Source organism: Vicugna pacos, chromosome X (genome assembly GCF_048564905.1).
Source record: "Vicugna pacos chromosome X, VicPac4, whole genome shotgun sequence".
NCBI lineage: Eukaryota > Metazoa > Chordata > Mammalia > Artiodactyla > Camelidae > Vicugna > Vicugna pacos.
In genome coordinates, this window is record NC_133023.1 from 31,073,919 (window position 1) to 31,094,393 (window position 20,475).

General features: G+C 46.1%; 1 non-coding gene and 1 pseudogene across 1 annotated transcript; both read right to left on the minus strand.

Moving 5' to 3' along the window:
- Positions 1-8,688: 8,688 nt before the first annotated feature.
- On the minus strand, positions 8,689-9,167 carry LOC102537244 (small ribosomal subunit protein uS12-like; annotated as a pseudogene).
- Positions 9,168-13,038: 3,871 nt separating this feature from the next.
- Positions 13,039-13,140, minus strand: LOC116277259 (U6 spliceosomal RNA). The gene has a single exon (XR_004186738.2). It is a non-coding gene; the product is annotated as a U6 spliceosomal RNA (small nuclear RNA).
- Between the last annotated feature and the right edge of the window lie 7,335 nt (positions 13,141-20,475).

Genomic DNA, 20,475 nt, shown 5'->3' on the forward strand with positions numbered 1-20,475 from the left:
TTCCTTCCTTATTAAGGTCAAATAATATTCCATTGCGCGTATAGACCACATTTTGTTTATCCATTCATCCGTTGATGGCCACTTGGGTTTTGTTTCCATCTTTCAGCCATTGTGAATCATGCTGCCATGATCATGGGTGTATCACATCTGTTTGAGTCAGTCTCTGTTCCTAATCTGCTTTTAACAGAGTTGTGACAGGACCTCAGGCACAGTTTGGAGTTCTACTATTTTCTTTAATGTTACATCATACCTGCCTTTTTTCCATGTTGCCACACGGTCTTTATAACCATCCTTCTCAATAGCTGTATCATAGACTGTCTCAGTAAGATTTTGTCTAGATTTTCACAAAGAAATGCAGTGCCAGTTTAGACAAGTTCTCACAAGCCTTCCCATCCCGCATCTTTTGAAGGTTGGAGCAAGATGCATTTGGAAAATTCTCCTGGGAGAAGCAGTTTTCAGCCTGTAGCACAGATACCCCTGGCCTCGCCTCCTCTGACCTCTCATCCCCAGCCCCATCAAAGCTGCAGGAAACAAAAGGAGACAACCATGTCCTGCAAACAGGAGAGGAGAGGGAGCTTGAAGCAAAGCAGAAGTGCATCCTGGGGAGTCTGCATTCAGCCTCAGAGCGCAGCTGTGAGTCGAGCCCCAGCGCGAGCCAGGTACCAGGTCCTCGCTGCCTCTGCCTCCACCAGTATCCTTCGTGAGCATCCTTTGGTAACCCCCAGAATGCACCAGAACACCACTGTCCTATACTTGCCTTGGCTTGTGTCAAACGCTACAAGCATTGCTCCTGCTCCTTCAGAGCAGGGAGCAACAGAAGCAGAAAAGAGCTTTCGAGGACCCAGGGACCCACTGCCGACAGCCCTGGGTGCCTGGTAGGGAAAGAAAATGTTTTGTTTGGCTTTGTTTTGTTCACAGAGCCCCCTTTCCCAGCCGCGTTCACCTTAACAGCATCACTTGAAGCAACAAAGCAGCTTAATCATGCTGCCTTTTAAAACTTTGAACTAGGCAGGCTGGATTCCTTGTGTTAAAAATCCTTTCCCTCCTTTTAAGAGCTGAAAGGAGCTTCCCTGCTCAGCCTGGTTTTAAAACCCTCACACCGAGCATGGAAAATTCTATAAATACCAAATGCAAACCTGGAGTTTAACCTTTAATTAGTCTAGCCTCTGGCTCAACCTCCCGATTCCACCATCTTCTTTCTGTAGCTTTCTGTAGGCCTTCTTTAAACTCTGTCTGGAGATTGATCAACGTGAATAATAATAATAAAAAAAAATCTCCTTGGGAAGACTTTCAGAGTCGCCGGAAGATGAATAGGAATCGTAAAAGTGGGTGTGTGATCTTCAGAGAACCGCTCCTCTGGCACCTGTTTTTCTGCATTGATGCCAGAGGTTTGCATCACTTTGATTGTCTGAAATCACTGCATAACCCCCAAAACAGGTGAAGCCTGTATCTTAACCTGGCTCCATTTTCTCCCAGGCGGTCTCCTGGATGCGTTTGCTCTGAAGACCTCTGTTCTGCTCATCTACTGCTGCTTAATAAACCACCCCCCAAATCAGTGGCTTGAAACAACAACAGTTATTTATTTTGCTCACAAATCTGCCATCTGGGCCAGGCCGGTGGGAACAGCTTGTCTCTGTTCCACACAGGGTGCTCTGGGGTGGCTCGAAGGATGGGGGGTGACTTGACGGCTGGGAGCTGGAATCACCCGAAGACCCACGTGATCACACATCTAGCGTTGATGCTGGCTGCTGCCGGGACCTCAGCTGGGGATGTTGACTGTGGCCTCTCCACGTGGCCTCTTGGCTTCCTCACAGCGTGGTGGCGGGGCTCTACGGCTGGGTGTCCTGAGGGAACAAGGTCGAAGGGCATGGCATTTTTAGGACCGTGTCTCGGAAGTCACCGAGCTTTACTTCCACTCGATTCCTTGGCTTGCAGACGCTGCCTTCTCAGTGTGTCCTCACATGGTCTCCCCTTGTGCTCACATCCCTGGGGTCTCTTCCTCTTATAAGGACACCAGTCCTAGTGGGTTAGGGCCCCACTCTTCTGACCTCACTTAACCTTACTTGTCTCTTTCAAGGCCTTGTCTCTAAATACCGTCATATTGGGGTGAGGGCTTCAACGTATGAATTTGGGGGTAGGGAGGACACAGTTCAGTCCCTCTTTGGAACATACAATCTGCCATAGGCCCTTAGCTATGTTTTCCTCTCTCTCTGAGTCTCTTAAGCTGAAATCATCCCTCTCAAAAGGACAGTGTCAAGCTTGACCTGCAGGCGAGGTTTGGAAGGTGTTGCCCCATAAAGGTCTTTCCCTCTGTGAGCCCAGGCTACCTGCCAGGCCTGGGGCACGACATATTTGAGGACTAGCTGTGTAATCGTCACCTCTAAACCAGCTGTGCAGAAGAGCGACGGCGGACCCTGTGGCTGTCAGTTCACATCTTGTGGTGGTTTTGTGTTGTGTCACCTCAGCTAAGCTGGAGCATTTCCTAGAATTCTCTTCCTTTTACGGTTCCTGATTAGAGTTGGTCAGAAGAGAAATATGCACATTTGGAAGGTGGTGGAGAAGCAGCTGCTGCTCCTCGCTGGTCATCATGGTTAGATGTGGAGAAAGACAGAAGGTGGCGGAAGGTGCCGGCTCACCCTTGTTCTCTCCTGCTCCACTGGCCCTGCTGAGCCACAGCCTTGCCAAGTCCACCACCAGACGTAGAGACACATCACCTGTGGGCGGCTCCCCCAGTTCCCCCTGGTGGCCCCACTTTGGCAGCTGCCCGTGCCTGGCTGTAGGAAGGCTGGCTAGTGGCTTCTCTCTGTCCCTCCAGCGTCACCTTCAGACCCTTCCTTTCCCCGACTCTCCCACATTTGGGTCAGCTCTTGTTCCGTCATGAAGCCCTTCCCCCAGCATCCTCATTATGGTCTGTGTCCCCGCTCCAGCCCTGACTGGCACAACCTCCTCGTTCTTTCTTTCCCGAGTCTTCACAGTAATGCCCAGGCTCGGGCGGCCTCCCATGAATTTGATGAGAATTCTTCAGAATGGAGACATCAGGGCCACCCAGTGCCCTCCCCTCCCCCGGGGACCCACACAGTCGCCTTGTACTCACAAACCTGGGGGTTTAGGCACCCATCTCCCTGAATAGGTTCTATGCCCAAAGGGGGATAAAATGGGGACCTCCCCTCCTTGAGGCCTGGCCTGTGTCCTTGAGATAGGGCACACACATGCGGAACGCTAAGTGACCAGACCAAATGGGGTCCACATCATAGGGGAGACAGAAGGGATGCAGCTCAGGGGTTCACTAGAGGAAGATCTTTTCTGAAGTGGAGGGAGTGGTCAGGATGACTTAACACTTTGTGGGTTAAGCAGAGTCGGGCATAAACTCTGGCCGCCCAGTGACTGTGCCCGGAACGAGATTCTGGTTGGGAGTAGGGGCGTCTCCTTGTTTCCCCGCCCCGAATGCCATCATTGTTGGAGTTGGGACAGGGCAGCGGAGCTGGGCCCTTTCAGGACTTCGAGAAGCTGGGAGGAGCCTTTGGGCCTGAAGCAGGGCCTCTCTGGGCATCCTCTCTGCCGCACGGCACCTCAGCTCCCCGCTCTGGAAGGTTCTTCTTAGGCCCGGCGCCGAAATGTGTCCTCACTTTTTCCGTGACATCAGTTTCTCCTGCAGGCTTTAGAAACAGGGTGAACACAGCCCAACACTGGAGAGCCTGTGGGTTCTGAACACTGTGCTTTGAGGGGATGGGTCTTTCCTGTGGTCAACTGCAGCACCCTAATAATTCCTCAACATTAAAAACAATGAACTCGAGGGGGAGGGGGAAGGGTTTAGCTCAGCGGCAGAGCGCATGCTTAGCATGCATGAGGTCCTGGGTTCAATCCCCAGTACCTCCATTAAAAAATGAATAATAAATAAACCTAATTACACTCCCCCCAAAGAAATCAAAACAAAGTTAAAAAAAAAAAAAACCAATGAACTCAGCCAACAAGTTAATAAATCAGTTTAATGTGCTGAGCTCACTTTCCAGTGACTTTCAAGTTGCCTCAACCTGAGTAGTGAAATATTTTTAACCCATTTCTCATCTATTTATTTACTTACAAATCGCATTCATGTGCTAATGTTTTTCTGCTAAGAGCATAAGGTCCTATGTATATGTGGGTGAGGCCCGTTATTAACAAAAGAAGTTGAAAATCCACATCTCAAATTATCTGCTGAAGTTTGAAGTTTCTAAAACGTACTCCTTGTGGCATCTGATTGAGAGCGTGGTGTTTCCCCCTCCTGGGGCCGGCGAGCTCTCAAATCAGGAGTGCTGTGAGTGGCGCCAGTGCCTTCCCAGCTTCTGCTTGCTTTCACAGTATTATCTCCAAGCCACGGTTTCTTTAGAGGAGCCGTTTCAAGCCCCTTGCCCATTTCGTGATGATTAGTTTAGTTAGAGCGAGATAATATAATCCGGAATTCCACTCGACACAACACCCATAACCGTCCGTTTACTGAAGTGAAAAATCCGGCGAGGCAGCTGCCGTCTGAGTTAGGGGACTGTCACTCTTGCCTCAGCATCCCTTGCCTGTGACGCTGGATGGCAGCGAGCAGTGACCTCGCGGTCAGTCTGCCTGTTGCATATGGGTCCCTGTAACGTTACAGTCAACTTTTGCTGCCATTTTGCTGCAGAATGAACACTCCAAAATTCAGCGGCTTACAACAGTGGGCGTTTATGGTTTTGTCCTGCCCCGATTCCTGCGGGGCTCTGGGGGTTTCATGGATCTTGGCTGGGCTGGGCTCTTTCAGGATGCAGCTTGGCCAGGCTTGGTTCCAGGTTGCAGGTTTTGTGCGGGTCTGGAGCCCAGGCTGATGCGACTGCCGCCACCCAGGACCTGTTCTCAGTGATGGCAGAAGCTCAAGAGGGCGAACAACCCAGCACAGAGTCCTTCTCACAAGCCATGTCCACTCATACTCCTTCGGTCCAGCCCAACTTGATCGGCGTCGGAGGAGTATATCCCCCTCACAGTGGGAGGCGCTGCAAAGTGACAGGACAAACGGTATTAATTCTGTTCCAAGCAGGTGACGAAGTAGGATGAATTAGCCAAAGCACTACAGTGATATAAACAGAAGTTCTCAAGTTCTGGTATCTTCTTTCTATCTATGTCATTTTGCTCGGGCTGCTATAATGAGGTACCATAGATAGAGTAGCTTAAATGACAGAAATTTCTTGTCTCACTGTTCTAAAGGCTGGAAGTCCAAGATCAAGGTGCCGGCAGGGTTGGTTCCTCCTGCGGGTGTGAGGGTAGGATGTTCCAGGCCTTTTTCCTTGGCTTGTCTTTCTCCTGTATCCCTTCACCTCATCTTCCGTCTATGTGGGTCTGTGCCCAAGTTTTCCTTTTTTAAAATGACACTAGTCATATTGTGATTACCCTCTGTAGAGATTCCATCTCCAAATAAAGTCACAGTCTGAGGTCCTGGGGGTTAGGACTTCCATGCATGAATTTTGGGGGGACATAATTCAACCCACTGACACTACCCCTAAAAGGATTGTCTTGTGTAACACTGAGGGTGTGTTTCCCCCCCACTTTGGAGACTTCCTGGCATAGAGACGAATGGAGAAAATTCTCTTGCACCCGGCCCTGTGTGGAGCAGGGGACCGAGGCTCCAGACTTTAAGACCCTGCCCACAGTCCCACGACCATCAGGAGAAGCCCTGACCTCTTTGGCCACACCATCCCCAAGCCTTAGGGTTAAGTTCATCAACACATGTGACACCCACTTTGCTGGGGGGAAAAAAAATCTATCCCATTGTCTATAAGGTGTCATGGAGGCAAGCCTGTGTGTCAGCCTTACCATCTGAAATGAGTACTTCACTTCCCTTAAATGGGGTGTCGGGAGGTTTCATGTTTGCCAGTAGAGCCCTAGAGGAGAGGGCGGAATGAACCAGACTGGTGATTCTATAGAACAATTCTACTTTTCTTACTCACGCCCAGGAAGAGGTCTGGGACAAATGATGGAGCTCACACCAGACTGCGTTCCAATGAACAGGGCGGAGCAGACCGGCATGTACGCACGCAGTAAATATCTTTAACACTTTCTAGGAGCTCGCGACGAGGCAACTCTCTTAGCAGACTTCCCCGGAACGCGGGGCTGATTCATTCCTGAGTGATGGGGCCCACATGTGCTCCCTGCTGCTGCAGAAACAAGTGTCGTTTCTGCCCTGTCAGCGTTTTCCGTCCTGGCATAAATTAGGTACACTGTAGCCATTTCATTAAGAAATGATGCCTCTGATGTGACGTGTCGGGTTTCCAGAGGTGGAACAGAAAAGCCTGCCTGTGGCTGGGGACAGCCACTTCCCCTAAATACAATGACCGCTCCTGTGACACCTGGCCATTAGGGAGAGGCGGGGGTGGGACAGGCAGTCCCAGGAGACAGGCCACCGCAGACGACAACGCAGTCTGTAGCCGAATGATCAACGGCTTCCTTTCTTCCTCCCCACCCCCATGCCTGGTGTTGGAATATTCCAGACATCTGGAATTATGACTGGTTAACTGCAGTCAAACACAGATTTCTTTTTGTGGAAATATTCTGATCTAAGACCCAGGAGGGCAGGGATATTGGGTAATTGCCATCCGTGCAATAAACATATTATAGAAGTTTATAAACTTGGCCTATCTCTTGGCTGCTTTAGGCTTCTGGTGTGCCTGGGATGGCTTTGATTTTGAAATCACTTAGACGATAGGCAGACTTTTCCTCTCCTAGCCTTTGCAGTGCAATCTGATAAACACATCTGTGGTAAGTCCTGCTTGGGGTAGTTTGGGGCCGACCAAAGGATAGAGTAATTTTTACGAAATAAATACATACATAAAAAAAGCATGCTTGTGACTCAACGGGAGTTGGGAAGAATGGAAAATATCACAAGATATTCTGTGCATACGATATCTAATCTCCCTTTTAGACAGAAGAAATTCCAATAAGCCTCTGCCATTAAAACTTTGATAATCAGAAACTTCGTCTTAATCAGCGCTTGCCGTAAACTCCGTGGGCTCCGCTGACTTGTGTATTTAACATTCTTGATATTCTACGCTCTTCCAATTATCCAAATTTTTTCTTAAACTCAATTTCCCAGGGCCTCGTGGCGTTCAGCTAATCAAGCTTTCACTTTTTTAAAAAAGTGTTTGTCTCTAGCTCTATACACACTGAGTATGTAGACACACAGGCACCAGATCTAGGAAGATGTCAGGGTGCTTTAAAGGTGGTCAAAAGCATCCCCGCGGTGCGGTTCTTTGCTGAGGAAGGGACAGCTCTGGTCCTGCTCACATCCATGCCCTGTGTGAACCTTTCCCTGCCTCCTCCCGCTGCCACCCACCCTTCCCAGGACGCTAGTTCTGACCAGAAGTCCTAGAAAGGCAGAGGGCGTGTTCTGTGGACGGATATTTCCCCCGCTGCTGGCTTCCCTCTACCCCCTCCCTAGTGGCTCAGAAAGATTAGCGTTCAGGAATGCGGTTAGCACACCCTGCGCTCATAACTCAACCCCGTACATCACAGCACACAATCACAGGAAATGCCGCCTGTCACTACGACGTGCACGCTCACGCGTCCGTCCTCACACACGCCACACGTGGCAGCGTGCACATACACACGGTGTCCCCAGCCCCACGTTACGGCGCATCCTCCGCTCTGCCCCACCAAGCCCTGCACGTGCCTGCAGACACTAGGGCCCCAGCGGTTAGGGGAGAGGATCCACTTTTTTTTTTTTTTAATTTCAATCGCTGTGGCTACTTAGCTTCCCATTCTAGGTTTGGTCCACAAGGGTCAAGAATTGTTGAGAAAGTCGATCTTGGCCCCTTTCCAAGCACCGGAAGGGTTGGGTTCAGAGACTGTGTTATTTCAGTTGTGGGAGGGGAAGCCCCGCTATTTGCCTGCCTGGGATCCGGCACGATTTCATCCCGCAGCCCGGCCGATCCAGACCAAATGTCCACTCAACGTCTTCTGCGCATGCCCACCAAGTCCCACTGCCCTTTGAACCAAGCTCTTTTCTGCCACTGGAATGTTTTTCCCCCCCTTTCTCTGCCTATTGAAATCTTCCCCTTTCCTCAATGCCTTGCGGGAGCCCCACCTCCCCTGAAGAGGCCAGCTGGAAATGATCTCTCTCATTTCAACTCTTAAAGGCTTTATTTTCTATAGCACTCATTGGTCCCAAAGTAAACACTGCCATTGGGTGTTTGGGGGGTTTTTTGTGCATGCGAGAGCAGGGACTTTGTTTTGTACTTCTCTGCCTGCCGATGCAGCCTAAATATGATGACTCGCACATAATAGGCACTCAACAAATGTTTGTGGCTGATGATGAGACCAACAGCTACCATTAATCGAGCATGTAGTGTGAGCCAGGCACTTTATCTCCAGGATTCTATTTAATCTTTTGGGTTTTGATAAAAGATATTTTATATATACAACACTTTAATACATTCTCTTTCCAAAAAATTAAAATTTAATACATGGAGTAAGAAGTGGAAGCCTTTCCCATCCCACTCTCTACCCCCCTTTATCACACCCCCTTATCTCCCTAGAGATAATCAACCTTAATAGTTTAGTCTATCTGACCTTTGTCTAATATTTATATATATGTGTAAGATACACATATACAGTTTTAAATATATATACATGGAATTATACCAGATGTACAGTAACTCAGTGTAAATGTCACAAAATCTTTTTTTTTTTTGCATATGAAAATTTATTACTCTCGTGCTTTCACCATCAAAACTTATGCTCTTGGTCTTTCCTTCTTGCCTTTGTATAAAGCCAAAAGAGAGACACTGGCTACTTTGACCACCTTAAAGCGGACTCCAGGAATGTCACCAACAGCATGACCTTTACGACCAAATCCAGCAACCAGAACTTCATCATTTTCCTCAATAAAATTCAAACAACCATCATTGGGTACAAAGGCTGTGATTTTTTTTTTTTTTGCCATTCTTGATTAGCTGAACCCTGACACACTTCCTGATGGCAGAATTTGGCTGTTTGGCTTCAAACCCTACTTTTCTGAGCACAATTCCCTTTGCATAAGAAGCGCCTCCAAAAGGGTTGGCCTTCAGGGCTGTGCCCAAGTGGGCTTTCTTGTACTGTTTATCATGGCACTTCTGGTCTCGTCAGTGGCTGCGGAGCTACCTGGCAGTACGAAGACCGCGACACTTGCCCATCCTGCCGGCGCCACGGGCCAGAGCGAAAGAGAGAAGCAGCCCAGGAAGCCACAAAATCTTAAAAGGTGTATTATTTCTATTTTTGAATTGAAAACAATTGAGGCTCAGAGCGGTTAATGAACTTTTCCAAGGTCACACAGGTAGAAAGTGGATGAATCAGGATTTGAACCTGGTCTCTGCTCTTTCGATCTGAATAATTGTGGGGTTTCAGAATTGCCTCTGGATCACCTGTGTTGGAACACCTGGGGGACTTGTTAAATGTACAGATTTCCACCTGGCCCTCAGCCCTGGGTTCTTAGCCAATAAATTCAGAATGAGGCTCTGGATTCTGTAGTGCAACAATGACCCACAGGCGATTCTGGTGTGTGGTCTGAAGGCACACTCGTCTGAAGGCACCTGGGGTGGTCTTCTGTCTTCTAGCACCGTCTACTCCAGCTCGACAGCCAGCCAGGGGCTGTGGAGTGGTGGTATAGCCCTCCCGAGCCAGGCTACCTAGGTTCAAATCCTGGCTCTGCTACTTCCAACTGTTAACTTGGGCAACTTAATTAACCTCTCTGGGCCTCAGTCTCCTCATCTGTAAAATGGGGCTGGTCAATAATAACGCCTCCCTCCTATGGTTGTTGTGAGGATTATATGAAGGTGAGAGACATAAAGCACTTACAGTGGCACCTGGCAGAGTAACATCTGTATAGTTTGCCACTCTTGTCAGAACCAAATTATTCTGGAAGCTTTCTAGGGAGCCCCTTTGGTCTCAGGCTACTGTTTGACAGCAGGATTACAAGGTCTGTTTTCTAGCCTCTTATCAGAGTCTGCATGGGGTGGGTGATGCGGTGTGGCAGGGGTGTATGATAAAGGAAAGAGGGAACTGTGGTGCACTGCGGAGCTGAAAAATGCAGTCACCTGGGAGCCAAGAACAGTGGGAAGGTCCCATATAAAACCCAGTGTCAGGACCACCCGCTGGAGACACGCATTTGCCTCTTCTTTCTGCACACGCGAGAGGTCAGGTGCCCCGAACATGAACAGAATAACATTAGTTAGCGCTGCTTGCTCAGGATAATGAAGGCTGGAAACTTGGGAAATACGGAAGAATGTTAAACCTGTTTATGTCATTGCATTGTAAGTTTGGAGGGGCAAGAAGGCTCTGGAAATTCACACAGGCCACTGACATGGACCCGCCCTGGTCTATTACAGAAACAAAATGGCCACTGGGAATGGCTGTCCCGCCCACTGCCTTTTTGGTCAAGCACTTTCTTGACAAATATCTATTGACATCAGAACCTTGTGTTTCTCTCTGCAATGCAGTTCCCTGAATACTATCTTCCCAGAATCTGGTAGGCAGGTGGTACTACTGTAATGGTGGGCATTGTTTTTTTTTTTTAAATTACAGTTTGACTGCACATACACATTAGAGTGCACATAAATACGTGTATACAGTATACTGCACATTTTTTTCAGTTTACATATATGTACTAATTATTATTTCTAAGAACACACTAGATCTTTAGCTTTTTAAACTTACATAGTTATCTATGGAATAAAGCCAACCACAATATAAGAATCAACAGAATGCGGTAATCCAGTCATAAAGGACAGTCAAATGTGGTTACACATAGTCAAGAAATCAAAATAACAATTAGTTCATTTGTGTCCTTATTATTGTTATAATTTTTTCTATTCCTCATGTAAATGATGTCATATGGCATTTTTCTCTTTCTGTCTCACTTCACTTAGAATGACAATTGCTAGGTCCATCCATGTTGCTGCAAATGGCATTATTTTATTCTTCTTTATGGCTGAGTAGTGTTCCATTGTATATATGTACCACAGCTTCTTTATCCAGTCATCTGTTGATGGACATTTGGGTTGTTTCCATGTCTTGGCTATTGTAAATAGTGCTGCTGTCAACGTTGGCGTGCATGTGTCTTTTTGAATTTTGTTTTTCTCCAGATATATGGTGGGCATTTGGTTTTTAACTCCCTTCCTTAGTTCTCTGAACGAAGCCATGTGAGGTGTGGACTGTTCCTCCCCTTTAGAGGTCAGGGCTGGAGGAAGCCTGGAAAGGGGACGTCAGATGCAATTAAGGATGCTTTGATTCTCTGTAAAAATTACTTATGATTTCAATACAAAATATGATACACGAATTAGGACAAAAGGTAAAGAAACACAAAGACCTAGGGGCAAATCTAGCAACTTTCTGCATATATTTTAAGTCGCAAATAGGTGCTTAGTCATCTTCTAATTTTTCTTCTTTGGCTTCAAGAAGAAACCTTAATTAACTGCCAACTATGTTTCACTGAATTTTGAAAAATGTCAGGCCTGGATAAATCTTCCCAGCCTGCTCCTAAGTGGATGTGTCCATCTGGATGGTCTAATATTCACTCAATTAACCACTCAATTATATATAAAATATATAATAGATTTTCTTTTTTAGAGCAGTTTTAGGTTTACAGGAAAACTGGGCAGATGTTCCCATATACAACCCCCAGTTTCCCCTATTATTAATATCTTGCATTAGAATATTGGTTCAATATTGAGGAATCAATATCGATACATTATTATTAACCAATCTCCGTGGTTTACATTAGGGTTTACTCTCTGTTGTATACATTGTATGGATTTTGACAAATGCACGATATCATGTATCCACCATGACAGTATCATACAGAATAGTTTCACTGCCCTAAGCATCCCCTGTGCTCCATCTCGTCATCCCTCCTTCTCCCCCCAGCCCTGGAAATCACTGATCTTTTTACTGTCTCCACAGTTTTGTCTCTTCCAGAGTGTCGAGTAGTTGGACTCATCCAGCAGGTAGCCTTTTCAGATTGGCGTCTTTCACTTGGTCATCGGCATTTCTGGTTCCTCCATGTCTTCTCGCCGCTTGCAAGCTCATTTCTCTTTAGCACTGAACTATATTCCGTTGTCTGATGTACTGCCCCTTCCTATACGCTAGACACTGATGGGAGAGCTGAAGAGATCCAAGGGGGGCTAAGAATCAGTCTTTACCTTTGAGGGCAACTTCTAGTCTAGTTGGGGACGGAAGACATATACCCATGCAAAGTCAGCTCATGATATTAAACAGTAAGTCAGACATGCTGAAAGTCACATGTGGAATGAATAACGGCTGTAGCAGTTAGGGGAAGAGTTCGTGGAAGGTTCCACAGAGGAAGTGCAATGGGCTGAGGGTGGGGAGAGACAGAGAGGATGGAGATTCAAAGAACGCTGTGCGCGTCTTAGCTTTTAACCCTGTGTCCTTTCACCCAGGCTGTAGACAGAGAGAAGGGAAATGATGTGTCCACGGTGTATCCAACCTCCCTGGCCCAGGACCATCCCCACCTGGGCAGGCTCTCTGGCAATTAGCTCACAGGTGGCCGAGCTCAGTTCCTCTCTCAACAGGTGCAAAACTGCGACAAAGGATCTGATGTCTTTATTAAATTCCATCTCCAGGCAGCAAAGCCTCTCAAATCCTGAGCTAAATTTTTTGTGTGTGTGGAGTATAAAGTTTACTTTAGAAGAGATCCTTTTGTATACTGTTGTGTGTGTGCGTGTGTGTGGTGAGATAGGTTTTCAGATACCAGGAAATTTTTATTTTTTTGTTGCAGTATAGTTGATTGACAATGTTGTGTCAGTTTCAGGTGTACAGTAAACTGATTGATTCAGTTACACATATACATACATATATTCTTTCTCAGATTATTTTCCATTATAGGTTATTATAAGATATTGAATATAGTTCCCTGTGGTATATAGTAGGTCCTTGCTGTTAATCTATTTTATATATAGTAGTGTGTATCTGTTACTCCCAAACTCCTAATTTATCCCTCCCTCCCCCCAGGAAATCTTTATTCTAGTCCTTATCCTTTTTCTGCATTAAAAAAATATGGAACATGCTCCATGAATTTGCATGCCATCCTTGTGCAGGGGCCACGCTAATCTTCTCTGTATGGTTCCAACTGTATATGTGTTGCGGTAGCAAGCGCTGGACTCTTTTTTTTTTTTTACTGTGGTAAAATACACATAACAAAATTGACCATCTGAACCATTTTGAAGTGTACAACTCAGTGGAATTAAAGACATATACAAAAAAAAAGACATATGCATTGTTGTGCAAGACATGATTGACTCACCACCATCCATTACCAGAAATTTTTCATCTTCCCAAACTGAAACTCTGCACCCATTCAACACTGACTCCTCCTTTCTTCCTGGCAACCACCAGCCTACGCTCCGTCTCTATGAATCTGATCACCCTAGGGGCCTCATATAAGTGGAATCAGACAACATTTGTCCTTCTGCATCTGGCTACTGTTTTCCATAATGGCTGTACCATTTTACATCCCCACCAGCAGTGCACGAGGGTTCCAGTTTCTCCACATCCTCGCCAATGCTTGTTATCTTCTGTTTGTTTCTGGGTTTTGGAAATAACCATCCTCATGGGTGTGAAGTGGTCCCTCATCGTGGTTTTGATTTCTTTAGCTCAACTTCTGTTTGTTGAGGAAAAAGTTGAGAGTGACGATTCCTGTACAGGATGTTAACTGTGAGTGGGCTCAGCTTTCCCGTCAGAGGCCAACCTTCCCCACCTCTGGCAGTTCACCTGTGTCCTCCAGGGCCTGTTGTATAAAATATGCATAAAATGTTAAAATCTGTTTTCTAAGGATTATCAGTGCCATCAGTTCATATGTAAAAAGCTGTTAATATTTCGGTGCACACAGATATGCACATGTAGTTATGTTTCATCTTTTGTTCATTCATTTTAATGGCAAGTAAGTTCAAATACAGGCAAGCTAGAGACCGGGACTGGGAGGCCTGGGTCATCCCAGCATAAGAGCGCTGGGTGCTGGGCTCGGGGGAGGGGAGGGGCACAGGGTTGGGAGCTGTCCTTTTTGTTTCCCTTTCTCCCACCTCTGTTAGCAAGATTTTTGTTTTTGTTTTTGCAACACATTCCAGTGTCAGTTGTCAAGCACACATAAGACTTTCCCTGGCTGATTTGGCTGATAAAGATGCAGTGAGCCACTTTCAGATTTGGACACTTTATTACTTCTATACACAATGAAAGGAAAATTAGCCAAAGGTGCCAAGTCCCTGGGTGCTTGTCTCACCCCAAAAAGGATGACATTGAAACAAAAGGGGCCAGATGGGCACATTCTAGACTGGCAGTATAAAATATAAAATGGGGCAGTTTTGTACTAGTTTGATCTTGAGGGGGATGGTATGAAAGTCTCCGACCTCATCAGAACCCAGGAGGTGATGAGACTCGGTCTCCTGAGAGCCTCCCAAGGGAGATAAGGGGATGTTATGGGCTGAATTATATCTCCAGCTCCAAACTCATATGTTGAAATCCGAATTCCTACTATCTCAGAATGTGACTGCCTTTAGAGACGGGGTCTGTAAAGACGTAATTACATTAAAGTGAGAGCAGATGGGTGGGCTGTAATCCAATCTGACTGATGTCTTTAAGAGAAGAGGAGATAAGGACCCAGAGAGAAGATGACAGGAAGACTCCGGGAGAAGACAGTCATCTATAAACCAAGGGGAGAGACCTGGGACAGATCCTTCCTTCTTGGCCCTCAGAAGGAACCATCCCTGCCAGCACCTTGATCTTGGACTTCCAGCCTCCAGATCTGTGAGGAATAACATTTCTGTTACGTAGGCCACCCAGTCTGTGGTACTGTGTATGACAGCCCGAGCTGACTAACACAGGAGATGAATGGAAGATGGTCTCAGAGCAGTTCCTCACAGGCCTCCATCTTCTCATGGTCTGCCAAGATCCAGATTAGCTGCAGTTCAAACCTTGCCTGCCTGGCCCATGTGATACATGCAAGGTCATTTGGGTGCCCTGTGGAGCTGTTCCTAGGAAAATACTTACCTGTCACCTGCTTTGTGGATAATGAAGTGTTGTACCAGCCATGACTTCCAAATGTTTTAATGCACACATACACACATATATATTCACTTGTATTATTTAACATTAAAATTTTTATTTAAAAAGAGGGTTATAAAATTACTATATATAAAATAGATAAACAAGGTCCTACTGTAGAGCACAGGAAACTACATTCAATACCTTGTAATAGCCTATAATGGAAAAGAATGTATATATATATATATATATATATATATATATATATATATATATATATATATACATGTATAACTGAATCACTATGCTGTACACCACAAACTAACACAACATTGTAAATCAACTGTACTTCAATTTTTAAAAAATGAGATTACACCCTACCCACTTTTTTTGCAAGATTCTATTTTTACTAGATGGGCAGTATCATGGGCAGCCTTACAGCGGCCTCCTGACCCCACTGCAATAGTGTACTCTTGAGGCCAACATATCCATGGGCTGTCCCCTGAATCCCCACCTTCCTGATGGTGGCAGAGATGACTTGAGAGGTGAACCAGGAAGAAGACCATTGTGTTTTCAACACCAGAGGTCATGGTGGCTTAGCATGGGCCAGTGGCAACCAGAATGGAGAAAAGTAAATGAATTTGAGAAAATACAGAATATATACATAAAATCTCACCCCCCCACTGCATTTCCCTTCCCTGGTTCACATGTGAAAAGTCCTTCCAGATATAATACACACATATCTCCACATATAAAGTTGTTTTCTCTTTTGTTTGTTTAAAAAGTGGAATCATACTATTCCCATTTTTTCTTGCAGGATTTTTTTTTCATTTGATGATGTGTGAACAGCCTTCCATATCAGAATCCATCTATGTAACTTGTTCTTTTTATCAGCTGCATACTATTCCAAGTCATGGTGAAGCATTAGATCATATTTTTTAAACTTTATCATTATTAGTAAACACAGAGGTTGACCACACTAATTTTTAACATTACAATAAATTGCCTTGGACACGAAGTCTTCTTCTTCTCTCAGAGTTTTCTGTGAAATAGATTCCTCAGTGCGGAAGGTAGAGCTCAAGTGGTAGAGTGCATGCTTAGCATGCACAAGGTCCTGGGTTCAATCCCCAGTTACTCCTCTAAAATAAATAAATAAATAAGTAAAACTAATTACCTCCCCCCCCAAAAACCCCAAACAAATAAAAAATTAAAAAAAAAAATAGATTCCTAGAGTCAGTCTTGTCAAGAGGTATACAGTTGACCCTTGAACAACAGGGGTTTGAACTGTGTGGGTCCACTTATACGTGGATTTTTTTCAATAGTAGATACTACAGTGCTACACTGGTTGGTTGAGTCTACAGGTTCAGAACAGTGTATACGGAGGAACCACATATATATCCAGAGGGCCAACTATAAGTTTTACACAGATTCAACTATGTGGAGGGGCCCACCCCTAACTCCTCATGTTGTACAAGGGTTAACTGTATACCTGACAGAAATGTGTTTCCACGTGCACCAAAGGTCACACAAGAATGTTTGTTAGCAGCACTATTTGCAATAGCCCCAAACCGGAAACAGCCCAAATGTTCCTCATTAATACAACAGAATGATAAAGTCCAGTCTAGTCACACAATAGGATTTCATACAGCAATGAAAGTGAATGTTCTGCTTCACAGAGCAACATAGATGAAATTTAAAAATATAATATTTGGTGGAAGAAGCCAGACACACAAGAATATATACTATATTCATGGACATTGATGAATTCATTCATTCCTGGAATGGAACATTCACTCATGGAATGTTCAGAAACAGCCAAGTCCTGTTTGCAGTTGGGATAGTGGTTGCCTTTGGGGAGCTTTACTAACTGAAAGAAGGCACGGGGGGCTTCAGGGAACTGATAATATTCTCTTTCTCCACCTGCAATGGCCACCTGGGCATGTTCAGTGTCTGAGACACCCACTTAGGATTTGCATCCTTTTCTACATGCATGCTCTACTTCAGTAAACAATTTACCTACATTTCTTGAAAGGTACATGTATTTAAAATAATGACTGGAACTGCCAAATCACCCTCCAAAAAGGTTGCATCAATTTACACGCTCACCGGTAACACACACGAGCTCTCCTGTCCCCACATCCTTGCCACAGCGACGCTAGACAGCTTTTTGATTTTTTGCCAATTTGATGGCGTTTGAAAAAAGGTATCTTCTCATTTTCATTTGCATTTTCCTAATCACCTGGAGGCTGAGCATCTTTCATGTTTATTGGCCATTTGAATTTCTTTCTCTATGAATTACCTGCTCATACTTTCCCCCATTTTTTCATTGAACTGTTGGTTGGGTTCTTATTTATATATAATGGGTATTAAGTTTTTCTTGGATGTGTTGCCAACATGTTCTCCTAGAGCACCTTTTGCTTTTTCGTTTTGTTTATGGGACATCGCAGGCATCTGTTGTGGGGAGGCAAGCAATGCGAATAAGCCAAGCAGGCTTGGAGGAGCGTGCGTGCCTTTGCTGGGAACCAGTGGACCAGATCTTCTGATTCTTCAGGAGATGCTGGAAATACGGATTTTTATGCGGAAACTTCCAATTTTAAAACGCTGGCAACTCATTCAAAAAACCTCAAGCACTAGAAGAGACAGCACACGTTTGGGCTGGATTGGATCAGCAGGATACCAGTTCGCAAGCCCTGGGTGATGCTGTATTTCCCTAAAAAGGAGGTTTGTGTTGTCACATCTGCCCATCTTTTCCTTTATGACTTCTGAGTACTGTGTCTTTTTTTTTTCTTTCTATCAGTTCAACACTTTTTCTTCCTCTAACTTCTTCTCTTTTAAGCTAGAGGAAAGCTTTTCATGTTTTTCTTTTTTTTTCAAGTCTCCTTAATGAGAGATAAAGGTGAATGCATACATTACTGGACTCCGAAAATAGAGGAGGTCCTGACCTTCGGGACTTGGGTGGCTGGGTCTGGGGATGGCTAAAACATCAGAATTAGAACTTCTTCCCATTTTCTCATTTAAATCCAAGGACTCCCCTCACTCCAACAGTAGGATTTCAAGGGAAGAGAATAAACAGTTTGATTCCACAATGAAACCAGAGGCCCCTGGGAACACTGAAATTCATACTAATGTGTAAATGACTTACTTCAAACCCCTTCCTGGGAGCAAGTGTGTAAGTCAGAGCAGGGAGAGAGCTGGGCACGGCAAGCTGAAAGTACAGAGGATAGAAGAGCTCATCCTGAGCCCACTCCTCTGTCTGCCTTCCCCACTCTGGCTGGGAGTACTGTCATTGTTCTGAGCAGAGTTGATAGGAAGCACAACAAACACCCCGAACCGGCTGGGGATACTTTAATGGCCTTTGATGGTATCATCTGGGCATTTCTCACCCATGCTTATGAGCAGCTTGCTTTGGCCAAGGTAGCACATCTAGAAACTGCTGTGGGGGTAAAAAAAAAAAAAAAAAGTTTTTGTGGCTGTGTATTTAGCAGGACCCAGCAAAGGACAAAACAGGGGATTGCCGGCTGAACACCCGGCACGGCTCATCCCTTTTCTGGCACCAGATGACTGAGGTGCTGGGCTTACTCAGGAGAGTCAGAGCTGCTGGGCATGTGTTTATTCCTAACAATCATAACTGCATGTACCGAGTGCCTAGTGTGTGCTAGGAATTGTGCTGAGCTCCGTATATGCGCCAACACCTCACCTCCTATAATCCACACTCAGCCTGCAAGTTAGGGCTGTTACTCTAAGTGATAGGGTCCAGTGTGAACCAGGCGGCATGCATGACTCAAGCCTCAGAATTCTACCTCCAGCCCAGGGCTGCCTGCTCTCCCAGGCCAGGCAGGCGTGGCCCTCCATTCCAGCAGCCTCTCCAGCCCGGCCTTGGAATGTCTTGAGCCCCGGGTTTCCAGTCCACAGGAGGACTGGAAGCAGCCCTAGGTATAGACTGCGCAGGCACCAGGCTCCAGGCTCACTGACCCCGCCCCCTTCTGCGTGGCGTCAATGGCCCCGCCCCCTTTTGCCTTGAGTGTCAGGGCGCTCCCTTCCCTTCTCTCCCCTAGTTGAAAACTCTGGCACTAACTAGTAATCCGGATTGTGAACCAATAATGAAGGTGCTGGGTGGGACGAATTTTAAGGTGTGACTTTTGCAGGCCACACACATTCATTGAAAAGCAGCACCGATAATATAGTTTATTTTCTGATTCTAAAAACAATCGTGCTCTTTGTAGAGAAGTCGAAGATACGGAGAGATAAAAAGAAGGAAAAAAACCCCTTATCTTACCACCTGGAGATAATCATTGTCAACATTTTCAGATGGTTCCTGCCACTCATTTTTATATGCTTATGAAAATACACACACACATATATCAATTTTCAAATATATATACTTTCTGAAGCACAGTTGAGATCATTCCAGCAATATACTTTTCACACGTTGTATCATGGTGAGCACTTCCAAAAAGGACCCTGTGAAGGCAGGATGGATGGAATCAAGGAAAGGGGAGAATGTGGGTTTTTTTTTCCAGCTGTGGGGAGGGGTTCCCTAAGGCACCTAGGACAAACTTGCCCCGGGACCTCTGGGGTGGAGAACAATGCCCTCAGCTTGGGGTCAGGGCGAGGAAGTGTGCCCTCTGCCACCCTGTTCAGTGTCACTCACCAGTTCTTGGGAGGGTAGGGGCCCCCCAGCTGCCTGGACTAGCTGGGGCCTCTGGTCGCGCCCCACCCACACCCCATGGTGAGCCTAGTCCCCACAGCTGCCCCTCCCTGTGGTTTTGTGTGTGTGTGTGTGTGAGACAAGGGGGGGCTGTCTCTTGGAGGGACAATGGGCTGTCTTCTGACATCTTGAGGCTCTCCAGTGGGGGCAGGGCACTTGTGGCCGAGGTGCTTCCTGCCTCTTGAGAAACAAGCCTCCTTTTGGCTGTAACCGCAGTGCTGCTGACCCCCATTAGCTTCCTAGAAGTGAAAATGGATTTGTTCTGAGCTCTGTCATCCCTGGTGACCCAGGGCTCACTGAAGCAGCGCCAAGAGCACAGGGCTGGCCACCAGACCAAGCCATGCTAACCCACCCTCAAGGCTGCTTGGACTTGATGAGCACGCCCCCGCCTCCCTCCTCCAACCACCTGACGGAGACAAAGTTCTTGAAACATGGGAAGGTTTGGGGCTTCCCTGGAAGGTCGTTCATTCACTGGTGCCAGCAGAGGAGGCCCTGCTGGGCCAGAGTAATTACAGTGAGAGGGACCTGGTTAGAGTCTCACTCTGACCTTAGCCTGTCACCTTGGGCAAGTTACTAAACCCCTCTGAGTTGTCTCCATGCCTGGAAAACGGGCTTAACAGTACTTATGTCACAGAGACAGATGCTCCGCAGAGGAGATGCTTTAAATTGCACACATAAGACATCTATTACATGCCTGAAGCATAGCAGGTACTCAATCAATTGTTATTATTGTCAATTATTAT